The 12,833-nt window shown below is 42.7% G+C and overlaps 1 protein-coding gene and 1 long non-coding RNA gene across 2 annotated transcripts in view; one reads left to right on the top strand and one right to left on the bottom strand.

The window, feature by feature from the left end:
- Positions 1–12,833, bottom strand: part of LOC119015614 — a 28,534-nt gene that overhangs the window by 5,538 nt on the left and 10,163 nt on the right. Inside the window, exon 2 of the long non-coding RNA XR_005073405.1 lies at positions 7,155–7,280. This is a non-coding gene — a long non-coding RNA (uncharacterized LOC119015614). The remainder of the gene's footprint in view (positions 1–7,154; positions 7,281–12,833) is intronic.
- LOC119015613 (transmembrane protein FAM155A-like) overlaps positions 1–12,833 on the top strand; it is a 28,853-nt gene that overhangs the window by 8,729 nt on the left and 7,291 nt on the right. The window lies entirely within an intron of this gene.

The following is a 12,833-nucleotide window of genomic DNA, read 5'->3' as shown; positions in this document are numbered from 1 at the left end:
CCAATGAGGCAGGAAGGAGAGAGGGGAGGCCACAAGCTGCTGCAGTGCCGGGCAGCGCTTCCATATTGTTTTATCTGTGAACGGCTGTACCGGGAGCAGAGCAGATCACATGAGACAGCAGCAGGGCTGGAGGAGGGAGGGAAGACGCACCGGGCGAGAGGGGGTTAAAGCAGGTTAGCACATTAATGGGCCTCATTTAACCTCGGTGGCATTTCCATTATAGGTGACACGCGAAGTAATTTCTCTGTCATACTGTAATGTTGTCAATCAAGGGTGATGGCTGTAATCAACGCTACCTTGTCTCTGTGTACAGGAATGATTTCAATTAGGGACCTAGATTTTTTTCTGTTGATTTGTAGTGAGCACTGTTTAATCAGTCCATACTGAAATGATGGTGACTCCCTGCCTTTGGTTTATGACCAAATAGCTGCAAAACTAATGACATTCCCATTAGCCACAGCTGTACTCTGTGCTAATAAGAAAATGTAGACATGCTAACATGCCCAGCTAAACATAAACATGCTAAACATCGGCATGTTAGCAAGCTGATTTCTCTTTCTGCAATGTGGAAGAAAGCATGTAAACCACTCAGGGCCGCAACTGATGACTATTTATGATGTATTTTCTAACTAGCAGTCAACCAGCTATCTGTTTTAATGATTATTAAAAAGATTGCCATGATGTTTGGTATACACACGCACAGCACCATCATCAGTTTCAAATATACTGAATAATACCCCTGAAATAATGACATTGACATCAGCTTCACTCCTATGTTGTGTTGAATGCTAATTAGAAAACATTCTCAACTAAAAGGGAATGATGGTAATAATTATAGCTCTGCATGGGAGCTCAGCGAACAGGGAAGTGTTTGTGGCTATACCATTAGCACAAGAGCTTTGGACCAAGACTATAAAATAACTGACAAATATATACTTCTATACATCTCATTTATATATTGACAAATGATATCCCAAAAGAAAAATAACAAAAAAATCCCCTTTAAAGCCACAAAGGCCATTATACAACTGTTTAGAAAACGGGTACATTTTGTGGAGTATCCCTTTTTTGTTTTTACTGTATAAAGTGTTTGTTTCCTGAAAGAAGACAAGCACACAGATGTGTTAAAATGACAGTCTTAAAATTATTTATATTTATAACCTCCCTGGAGATGAGTTGCATTTAGTTGCCAAGCTGTTCTCCTGTTTATGCAATAATGGAACAACCAGAGTTTAATTAGAGTAAAAACACTCATTACTTTGCCTTTGTGATTGTGAGAAAATGAAGATGTTGAAAGCAGGATGTTTTTTTTTCCTGTGAAACACCTAAGGGTCACACTAATACCTCCATTCATTTATGGGCATGACATCAATTAATCTAACAGTCCTATTGTCTGTATAGGTATTTGAATGGATTATTTTCACAGGGCTAACAGCCTAAATGCATATCCCAGCCACCATGCGCTATTTGAACTTCAGTATGTATCAGAGTATGAGCGAGAGACGCACAGTCCTCACACAGATCAGAGGCAGGGTCGGACAGGACAGTCGCAGATGTACTTGTAGTTCAGCTAAATGCAAACCTCCGGATCTCCATCATTGTACATGATTTTCTCTCTCCATGCGACACTCTCGCCCTTTTTACCCTAACGTTCTTGCATTCTCAAACGTAGAAAATGCAGGAGCTTTGCAAAGGTTTTGTGCCCTTTTTCAGGGAGAACTCGGCAGCATTGTCCACATCTGGTGGTGTCAGATATGAAAACTGATGACCAGGTAACTCAAATATCCTGTGTGCTTCCTTCAGATGATCACATTTAATTCCTCCCCACTTGGCACAAATGGGATTATCCGACTTCCCCCTTATTCCCCAGTAAGGTACCCCTCTCTTCACGTGTCCTCTCACAAAAGCTTTAAACCAGGTCTGCATGTATACAGCAGACTAGGTAAAAGGTTAGGTCTGGATCTCTGTTAAGCTCCGTGTGGCCCATTAGGATGATTGAGGATGATTTTTGTCCTGTTAAATGAATTGTCAGTCACTGTTGATGAGAGCACAGTGTGTCGGTTTGCCTGACAGCACTGTCTTCTGAACAAATACAAAGGGGGGTTAAAAAGTACTGGCCCTAATGATTTAGATTTTGATATTTAAGTATAGTTTTGAATGCCTGTGATGCTCAGGAACACTGTGTTGTTAATGTCCTTTTTGTAATGGACGCTTTAATTACTCCACAGCTAGATTTTCTGTGCCCAAACCAATGATGTGGCCTGAAGGTTAAACTTCAGCCACTTCAGTAAATGTTCTGCACAGCAGAGTGATGTTTGGGTGACTTGCAAAACACTAATGGGAGGTCATTTTTATTATGTCGCCTTGAATAATGCATGCAAGATCTATATTGTCAACAAATTCCATTAGTCAGTCCGTCTCTCAATACTTCCCCCCACTCTGTTTGTGGCTCTGAGTTCCTACTGAAGATGTAAATGTGCTAAAGTTGAAGTTTGATGGTTAAAGAGCTCAATAATTTCCCAAAACAGCTGGTCACTGTGGTTTTATTAAGCATCACACACACAGGTGGATATAGAGCATTTGCCAGGGACTATTTTGAGCTGCGGATTAATACACCGTTGATGCTCTAGTGGGTCTTAATGTCAGCAGGATGATGTTTGTGGGATAAAAATAAACAGTGTGTGTGTGTGTGTGTGTGTGTACATGGCAATGAAGGAACATGTCACCCAGTGCAACAGTGTGACTCATTGATGTTTTTAATAGTTTTATGGACAACAATGGAGCTCTGTGGCACAGAGGAGGAAGATATATCAGGCTGAAGATACACACACAATACTTGTTGTTGTACAAAGTGTAAGAACCGGCTGGAGGCTCTGCAGTGTATCATTACTCAGCCTGAGATAAGCAGATGTGATATGAAAACAAAGCAATCGTTGACGTATAATTCCTCAAAGGACTTTTCTTCTCTGTGCTGTAATTGTAACATCACTCATTCGATGTTGTTCTAAAAGTGTACCCGACAGTTATTGCACATTTATTCCTCCAAGATGAACAAAGATCTGATCAGATAAGACGTGTGATTGACAGAAATTCATATTTGTTTTATGTAAAGATTACAAACGCCGGGGGAAGTCTCTTTTCGCGCCGGTGCCTACTTTTGAACAATAAAGCTTTAACTTACGGCGAGGCTGTGTGAACGTAAAAACAGAAAACCAAGAGAACAAGTGGTGGCGCAGAAGGCGAGTGTGCAGAGAAAATAACATCATATACAGAAATCCCTTGTGTACGGAGGAGAGCAGAGTCAGCTAGCAGAGCTCCATTCTAGCTCAAGTACGCAGCAGTTAAAAGTTGATTTCAGGAAACCCTGATGATCCAGTTTCACCAAAATCATTGATCGCTGATGCTGTGTGATGTAATGCGTAAAGTGTTGCACACTGTGGTTCTTCTCAGTAAAGCTATATAGTGCAGAAACAAGCAATAGGAGGATACAGGGACACCATTTGCTGTACTACTCGTCACTGCACCATCAAAGTGATTTGGAAGCTGTTATTTTAAGGCAAAGATAAAGTTACGTAATGTTGTTTTAATGCAGGAGACAAGCGTTTGCATCCTTTCACAGACCTGCAGTGTTTGTTTGCAGCTTTTTCCCTGACCATGACTGTTTTAGTTCCCTAACGTTACCATAACTTTAACCCTAACAATGTCACAGTTGCCATGCACAAATGACTTTTTTTGCACAAAGGTCTATTATCAGCGTTCCTCCCGTCTGTAGGGCTCTACTGATCCGCCTGAGAGTGCGACTGCATTTAGCCGAGAAGAGGCCGAGGGTGTCAAACAGTTGACAGAGCCATCCGCTACACCCACAGTCCTGATGTCGCTCCTGCGTGACCTCCACTCCAGAATCCTCACATCTGATCTGCCAAGTGGCCACCTGAGTGGAGAGCTGCTCTGCTGTGCCGTGAGGAGCTGTCACACTGAGCAGCCCGTCTCCTGAACGCTGTTCTGCTCCGTTATAACAACAGATGTTGAATCGCTCAATCCTGGACTGTATCTCATTTATACGCTTCAAAACAGCCCTAATATGTCCCAGAGATATCAAAAAAAAAGTTCTCATGCGGTGACTCGAGGAGGTTGGCTTTCAAGGCCGAGATGTTGACTGCAAAGATGGGGGAGATGTGGGAGGATGAGGGGGGAGGGTGCATCATCACAGGAGCTTGTGGGCGGAACGGGAGGCCCCTTGGCTTTTAAACTTCCATTTTGTCCTTGTATATTAATCCTACACTCCAGGATAGCTCAGAGGTATAATATACCAGAGCTCTACACAGCAGCCATGTTTTCATTCCAGACTTGAAATCCAATAAATCAGCGATTTATGTCGAAGCTTCGTTGCTTTTAGACTCATGAGTTAATTTGTTGACACCTTGCCTGAACTGTGATAGCCTTCTGCTTAGTCCTTTCACTGAACTGGACACAGTTAGCTGTATGCTAACAGCAACTTCCCTCGTCTCAGAGCTGCTCCAGTTTCCTGAAGTAATGATCACGACACCCTCACTCTTCCTGAGGTAGTTACCGAGGTTAATGTTGACACTGGTGGTGTTACATACGGCTCGGGGTCTTGACCACAGTTATCTGCCCTCCATCACTCAAGCAGTGACCTCTCACATTTTCCCACCCTTTCAGCCTAATAAATCTATATGCTGATTGCTCTCCCCCCCTCAGGCCGGCCATTCCTCCTCTTTTCCTCACTGTCATTACTGCCAACACTCGGCTGGTAATGACGGTCATTTACAGTGTTTACGTTGAAAAGTGCATGATGAAAAGTGTCATTCTGCTCATGGATTGTTTCCTGACGTCAGCAAATTGTTCACTGTGTTATCTTCACAATAGCGTTAATGAACTTGCATAAAGATTATATTGACTTAATATGAACCTTTTCCAAAACATCTCAAGATACGAATTTTAGACACTTGAGTGTCTAATAGTAGCTAATGTTAGTCACCAGAGGCTACTGGTATAGACCAGGTAAGACTAAGCTAATGTACATGTTCCTTCATGGAGAGACCACAGGGATAGCCAAATGCCATGTTTGGCGGTATGTTGATGTTTATCCATGTTGGACAATTTCAATTCAATTTCTGGCCCCTTTGGGACTTACTATGACATTTACAGACTGGTAAAATGAAGTGTTGCTTAAAGAGGATGAAAGTGACCTTAGAATGAAAGATGAGGTGAACGAGTGCAAACAAATCAATCAAGAAAAGCATTAGTGAGTAGCTCTGCACCATATTTTCATTCAGGATGAATGAGCTCTGATAACAGTGAAGCTCCCTTACGAACATGTGTGGCATGAGCAGTACAGCTGAACTCGGTCCAGTTTGTTTCGGTTCTTGTGTGTCAAAGCTTCAAAGCAGCCACTCAGCATTTATCTTGCTGTGTTTATCGTGGAGCGACATCTCAAGGGAGATCTGTTAAGTCAATATGTCCTGTGCTCAGGTCAGGCCTCCTGCAGTCAGCAGCCTCTGCATCGATAGAGAAAGCAGAGCCACGCTGACCTATTCAGCCGCCTCCCAGAGCTCTGATACAGCTGAAAATGAATTCTTTAAACCTTTGGAGAGGAGAGCTGCAGAGCTGGAGCCGAGCCAAATGGGATCCTGCGACCAGAGCGCGGCTTAATCTACTCAACATGAAACCAAACCTGGGAAACAATCTCGTATCTGCTGGAAATTGGGTTTGTTTCCCACAACAGATGGAAAGCCAATTCATAGATCTACCTGTTTTGTAATCTAACAGATTCACGGCTGCGCCTGTGTGCTCAACCAGGCTGAAAACAAATCCTTCCATACACATTCATGATCATGTTTTCTCAGAACTGATCTACAGAACACGCTTCAGGGAAATGGATGGCATCTTTTGCCTTGTGTCCTGATTGGTAGATCCAGATCATCCAGCTCTGGCACCCCATAATGCCGTGTACTCTACATGACATTTCCAGTTAAAAGGTTCAGGGTTTCTGGAAGCCTCTGGAGGCCTGTCAATACTATTGATGGAGCACTAATCAACGTCACAAGATCAGAATGTGCATCTGTGTTGTGAGTGGTACTTTGGTTTTGAAGATCTTAACGACAGACTGACATTATGTAGAAACTGTATCACAAGAAAAAATTTCAAGCCAATAAAACAGATGACACACAGTATCTGAATGTATCTGAAACTCCTCTGAAATAGAAAAAGCCTAATTTTGAGCCATAATACAGTGTTAAAGAAGCACAGTACCTAGAGAATTGCAGTACACGTTCCTTCTAGTAGCGGGATGTTCCTGCCAAATTCCTCTCCTTCTGGTTTCGGCAGTGATTCTCTTCGTCTAAGTCTTCCAAATAACTCCATTCTGTTGTGGATTAAAGCCAATCTGCGGCGTGTGCGCTGTTGTTAATCTTCAACAGGCTGATGCAGAGCTGCGTCGTACCACTGGTTTAATTTGTGAGTGTGTATGTTTCAATATTTGTGTTGCGACAAACCCACAGAAAACAACAAAGTGTTTGTCAGGTCTTTACGCTGATACTCTGTCCTGGTCTGACACGGCAGCTAGCTACATTGTGTTGTTGTTATGTTATGCTGATATATCACGAGCAGTTGTGTGAAAGAATGATATAAAAATATAAATTTATCTCATGTGATCCTGTACAGTAATTAATATAATGACAACTTTTTGGCTTATTTAATATAAGCCAGATTAATTCAATATATGCCTCTCTTAAAGCAAAAATGTAAAAACGGCATTCATTTTTAGCCATTTGCACAGTTAAGTCAATTAAAGGTGCAATATGTAAGAACTGGACACCTGTTACATTCAGACCAAAAATAAGTGGGGAGTAGCACATCACCAGAGGACTGACGCTAACATTAGCTGCCATTAGCTATTTGGCTTTCCCAAAGGAAATTATGCTGGATTATATAATTGCCTGTGTATCACTCGTGGATACCAACTTTAACTATGCTTTCATTTCTGACGATGCAGTTAAACTGCACTTGCTTGTAATTGACGAGAAAAACCCATCTTTGATAAGTCCGAGCCTTTTAAATGGGCGTGGGAGTTGCCTCATATTAATGCAGATGCTTGTCAGACTCCCATCGTGCCTGAAGAAAAGTTCAAATACCTTCTGATCTGTGGGGCTGTTTCGTGATCCTTTTTCCCCTCTGTGTGCCTGATGTCATTCCTCTGAGGATGAACTACAGCTTGGTCCTCTCCTCCCAGTTTCAAACTTTCCTGGCCAGTAAAAGATCTGGAAAAGAAACAGACACAAGCAGACATCTTTAAAATCCTGTATTCCTCCCTTTTACCCTTTTTGTTTTCAACAGTGCACGGCCGGTAGAAGATGACACAACGAACGTACAAACAAGGGGTTGCACTGAAATTGCAAACCATCTAATTTGATGAGAAGGCTCTGCCTCAGAGTGTCATTTTCCAGCAGCACACACACACAGCGCCTGGATACGTTACATCACCGGGGAATGGGATGTAATAAGTAGGAACATCAATGCAGGAAGACAGACACCAGTATGCATCCCTGTCCGGCCGGATTATCCCAGGGTTGCGTCAGCGACCAGAGGCGGCCGCTGAGATTTGAATTGTGAGCACATCAAAGTCCTGTCAACAACATTTTGTCAGAATTCACTATGTTTCTTTTATGTTGTGTGTGTAGAATAAGAAAACACTCTTTCAATCTGTGGACCATGTGACCCTATCTTGAGTTCCACCCCAAAAACATCCTGAATTGAGATTTTTCTGTATCAGGAATCACGTTTTTTGCACACTCAGTACATTTTGCGTCTAGGTGGGGAAACCAAACCAAAAAGTCTAACCAAACGAATAAAACATGTCTGAAAATAGTCCAGGTGTGAGAGCTGCTTCCTGTTCTACCCTGGCTGTGATTTGTGCGAGTGGTAATGATCTGTGTCATTCAGCTTCTAACTGGGATCTCACTCTGCAGCTGACTCATATGCTTTTTATAGCCGCCTCTGTCATTCCACTTCATAGCTGCTGTGTGTGCGCGCGACAACATCGTCCTGATGGGAAGAAAGAGCGTGTTGATACTTGGTGGTGTGTTGAGTTAAAGTTTTCTACCTGCGAGCTTAAACCAACACGAGTACAGTTAACTTGGCATTTATTTAGGGGAGAACGGTACCTGGATAGACCATTTATTGGCTGAATTTGTGGCAGTTGTTTTGGTACTACATCACTGTACGTTGTCATTTAAAGAGCAGAATAGCACCAACTCAAATGTTTAGCGGGTGTTTAATGGGTTCAGCTGAAGGACTTCTTAAAAACAGTTTTACATTTGGAAAATACGATTCTTTCCTTTGTTGACAAGCGTTAGATGAGAAGTTTGTTACCACTCTTACTTGCACCAGTGGGCAGTTAGCTTCACTTAGCTTAATGACAAAACTCATGATATGTTGAAGTAAAGGTGTGATTCTACCCTCTTACTGGAGTTGCATTGTGCAGGGGGGAGCAGAAATCATCCTTTCAAAATCATCAAAATGATTAAAATCAATTTTGACAGATGTAAAATGTAAAGTTGTGGCAGTTCAGTGTTCTTTTTTTCCCTTTTCATTTCACGTTTTGGCTGCTGCTTTGGAGTCACTTTAGATTTGACGTTGCCTCGCGGCAGTGGCTATTTCATGACTGAATAAATATTGAGGGAACTCTTATATTTCTCTGCTGCTCAGCAGCTCCTCTTGTCTGCAGACGAGCTCTCCCACAGTCCTCTCTGTATCAGATGACAGGCATGTGAATGGGGATGTAGAGGGGAAGCCCTGCACTGGGGTGAAGCAGAATGGAGGAAGAGCTTCTCTGCGCGTCAGATTTACAGGAGCTGTCAGCTTGCGACAGCCGCTGCCTGTGAGCTGCTGGATGCTGGTGGAATGACCAAAACTGACCCGCTTTTACAACACAAAAGTCACATGGGGGTGTGTTATCCATCTGAGCTGAGCAGTGCTTCCCCTTGAAGCCAGGCACTGAGAGGTTCTTTGTAGAATTAAACAAGGGTTCATCTCATTACATCATAAACATTACTTTTCTCTCTGTGGTTGCTAATTTATATTAAATAGAGCGCCAAAGCAGCTCAGTAATTCTCCTCATCCTTCTACATTTAGTAACAGCTCACTACCTGCTGTTTGTAACATCAGTACATTATGAAATAGTGTGACCGCTACACACACTCAAACGCACACACTCCCTGTTGAGACACTATTTGATTTGAGAATGTTTTTCTCTCTCAGATTGATTGATGCTACATGACAGCACACAGGCAGAACCCCCCCCCCCCCCAAAGGTGTCAGATGCACATTTGTCCAACCTGTCGGTTATTTTATGCTCCAGGCAGAAACACAAAGTAGTAGCATTTTAAGAAATCAGCATAAACTGTAAATCCTCAGTATTTATTTTTACCTGTGCAGTTTTTTTGGTTGACCTCCACATTTACCAAAGGAAGGAAATTTAAATTGCACTTGGGTGCATGAAAATTTGGTTCCATCTTATGATTAAATTAGTGCAATACAGTGTTTGTGGTTGTCAGCTGATGTCACATTGTGCCATCTGTGTAATGTCACAGGACTACGGTGATTTCTGTGAACGGCTCAGCGGGTGTTTAGATAGCTTGGATTAAAACTACTGTGCAGTGGAAACATCACATAGCAAGACCAGCTATCTCAAACGTGGGCTATGGTTAAGTCACTTCCACTCTTTCTTAAACTAGGCCAATTAGCTCCCACTATCCGTCCACTGTCCACGATATTAGAGTAAATAAATACCCGACGAATGCAGACACATCTGCTGCAGCTGTTGCAATCAGGCAAGCGTACCATGGTAGTTAATTGTTGTCAGAAGAATAACAAACCCAAAAGTTTGAAATTTAGATGCTGTGTCCCGAAATATATAATTAATTGTACCTCATTTGTCCATTTGTGTCCAAAAACTGCAGTATAACTGAAGTTTCTTTACAGGGAAGTGAGGAGAGTTCAAGTTTCACTAAGTCTGACTTTAAGACCACTGAATCTGAATCTTCTTTAGTTTAGGTTGGACTTCCAACAAAAATCTGAGGTTTCTTGACATGTTTCTGTGCATAAAGACTATAATATAAAAGAAAAACCAGACTACTTCAAACCAAGAGTCATTCGTGGTTTCAAATAAGCCTCTGAACGGTGTTTTCTGTCTGTGCAGCCGGTCCAGGAGTACTCGGGCTGCATGCTACAGAAAATAAGAAACCGTCCATGACTTGTTCTACAGCCTCCTCCTTATATAATAGTAATCACTGTGGTAAAATTCAGATGCCAGCGCTGCTGACACTTATCTGCCAAAGCGTCAGCGTTTGAATCTTAATTTTTAAATGTTATTTTTAGGCTTCAAAAGATTTGCATGTAAGCACGGGCAGAAAACGTCTTTTTTGGCATATTTTACATCTCTAGGTAAACGCACATGTCCGAAACAGGACTGGATTTCATCTTTGATATTTCATCCGTGTTGGCCGATGCAACAGCTACAGGGCCTGTGTGTGTACAAGTTGTCAGGCTGGGGGCTGAAACCAGCTGCAGGCGTGAAGCCCCGGTGGAAACGGTGGCCAGCTTGGTGTCTTTCCTGTCAGTGTCTCTGGGCTTCGGTACATTGTTTGAAGCAGACCGAGCTGCATGGCGACAGAGGCTTTTTGAGTGCCAGGTTCCCATTCACACTGATCACACATTAGACTGATCAAATCAGACTCCAGGCCTGCTTCCTGACTAACTCGATTTGCTCTCATACGCTTCCCTTTTCACGCTGAGCACACGCACGCGCACATTTACACACACACACACACGGACGGACGCTTAAACGTGTGCACACAAACAGAGAACCAGCAGAGAGTGGGGCAGTACCCATTGAGCTCTAATGAAAAGCAGAAAAAGCGGTTACCTTGGCAACTGCCAGCATACATCTTCAGGAGGACCCAGATTTCCTGTCTGACTGCGATCGTATTGTTTTGGCTCTCTTTTGATAGCCGCAGCATCCCTAGACGGATTATCTCACCGCTGGCAAGAATTTATGCTAAATCATGGCGAATTAAACAGCAGCCATTTGCGCAGACAGGAAGCCGCCGCACTGAAAATCCTCAGTCACGGATTTAACACCTCCGACTCCAACGGAACACCACCAACTCTTAAAAAACACAAATGTAATCAATGATCTGAGGGATTTCATCTTTGGCCTTGAGCCAGTTTCTCCCCCACGCAGACGGAGAGAGCCCTGTTGCCAAAGGCAGAGGATCATGGGAATTAAACTGTCGGTGTGATTTATCCAAATTACCCTCTAACATACAAAGAGGTGTAGTCACTACGGTTTTGAATGAACACATTTATTATGAAAGAATATTCGCAGGAAAACATTATTTAGCCTGCACCAGGAGCATAACCTGGATAACAACAGAGACAGATCTCCCATCGAGCCACTCAAAACCTCAGAGTGATGACCTTTTATTTTTTTGGGAAGAATGAGTGCATTTTCTGGCAAACAGGTACGAGGATTTAACCTCAACACTACAGTATTTCCCACACACACACACTCTCTCAACATTAAGTCGTGCGTGTCAGGAAGATACTTGATTTTACAAAGCATTTGGGTCCACGCTGTTCTCGTCATTATCATCCTCATCACCATAATCAGATTATTATAATTATTTTAATTGCCCGTGCAGTGTTTGTTATCTCTGTGTATCGGTCTAAACAGGAAACAAATCAGACCCCCGTTTGGTTTGTCAGTGCTTGGAAACACTGGGGAGGTTGGAGGAGGAGGGGGGGAAGGGAAGATTTACCGTTTTAGCCTTGTGGAGGTCCTGGGTGTAATTTAACCAAACATCCATGACACGTAAAAAAACCACAATGACAGTTAACTATCATCCCTCTGAGCCGTAGACGCTCCTCTGTGGTTAAATAACACAGGGGATAATTAACTGTGTGTGCAGTGTGTTGTCTACGGTGACAACCTTCTCCGTGGGATCGGTGTTTGTGGCGATGTCTCTGTAGGTGGCTAAATGCTAAACTTAAGCGTCAAAGAGGAAATGCAAATCCAGTAGTTTCCAGGACATGTTGAGAAAAAGTGTTTCTATGATAATGTACCATATTGTTACTTTACACTGGTTTGAAGTGGGCGGGGCTTATCGGGAATGAGATGACGTGACATAATTCAGTGCACTAATCACGCTTTTGATTTACATTTAAATAAGATGATCAGATTTTGGCAAAATGTATTCAGCTACTGGGAAAAAAACAGACACCATATTTTTTTCATAGGGCCACTTTTAACATTGATTTATTAAGAAATAGCAACTTTTTGATGTAAAATCAGTCAGTCTCAACTTTATTATCGTCTGACCTCATAACCACTGATGGTTCGTTTTGTCCTGTTCATGACTTGAATTTTGCCTCCGTGTGTCAGGCAGTCAAATGACGATCTCGATTGCTTTTTCTTCATTTAACAGTAACACATGTCCTCCATTATCTACTGAACAGACCTTGAGCTGACAGGTGACATACTGTGTTGCCATGCGGTTACAGGAAACACAGTCGCCGCTGTTGGCGTTGACAACACAGTAACCTTGTGTGGGTTGTCCATGTTGAGGCACTGCATCGGCTACACAGGACTGCTCGCTGGCTGGTGACACGGAATGACACATTCACTTCCGTTTGTGGCCCCCCCTAACCCCCACATTCAGCATCGACATCCAGGAAAGTCATGTATTCTGCTGTGTTGACACTTCAAGTGTTTATTTTCTTTTTTTCCAATCCAAAGTTTGGGTTGTTGCTCT

Source organism: Acanthopagrus latus, chromosome 24 (genome assembly GCF_904848185.1).
Source record: "Acanthopagrus latus isolate v.2019 chromosome 24, fAcaLat1.1, whole genome shotgun sequence".
Classification (NCBI taxonomy): domain Eukaryota; kingdom Metazoa; phylum Chordata; class Actinopteri; order Spariformes; family Sparidae; genus Acanthopagrus; species Acanthopagrus latus.
This window is presented reverse-complemented; position numbering and strand designations above follow the sequence as displayed.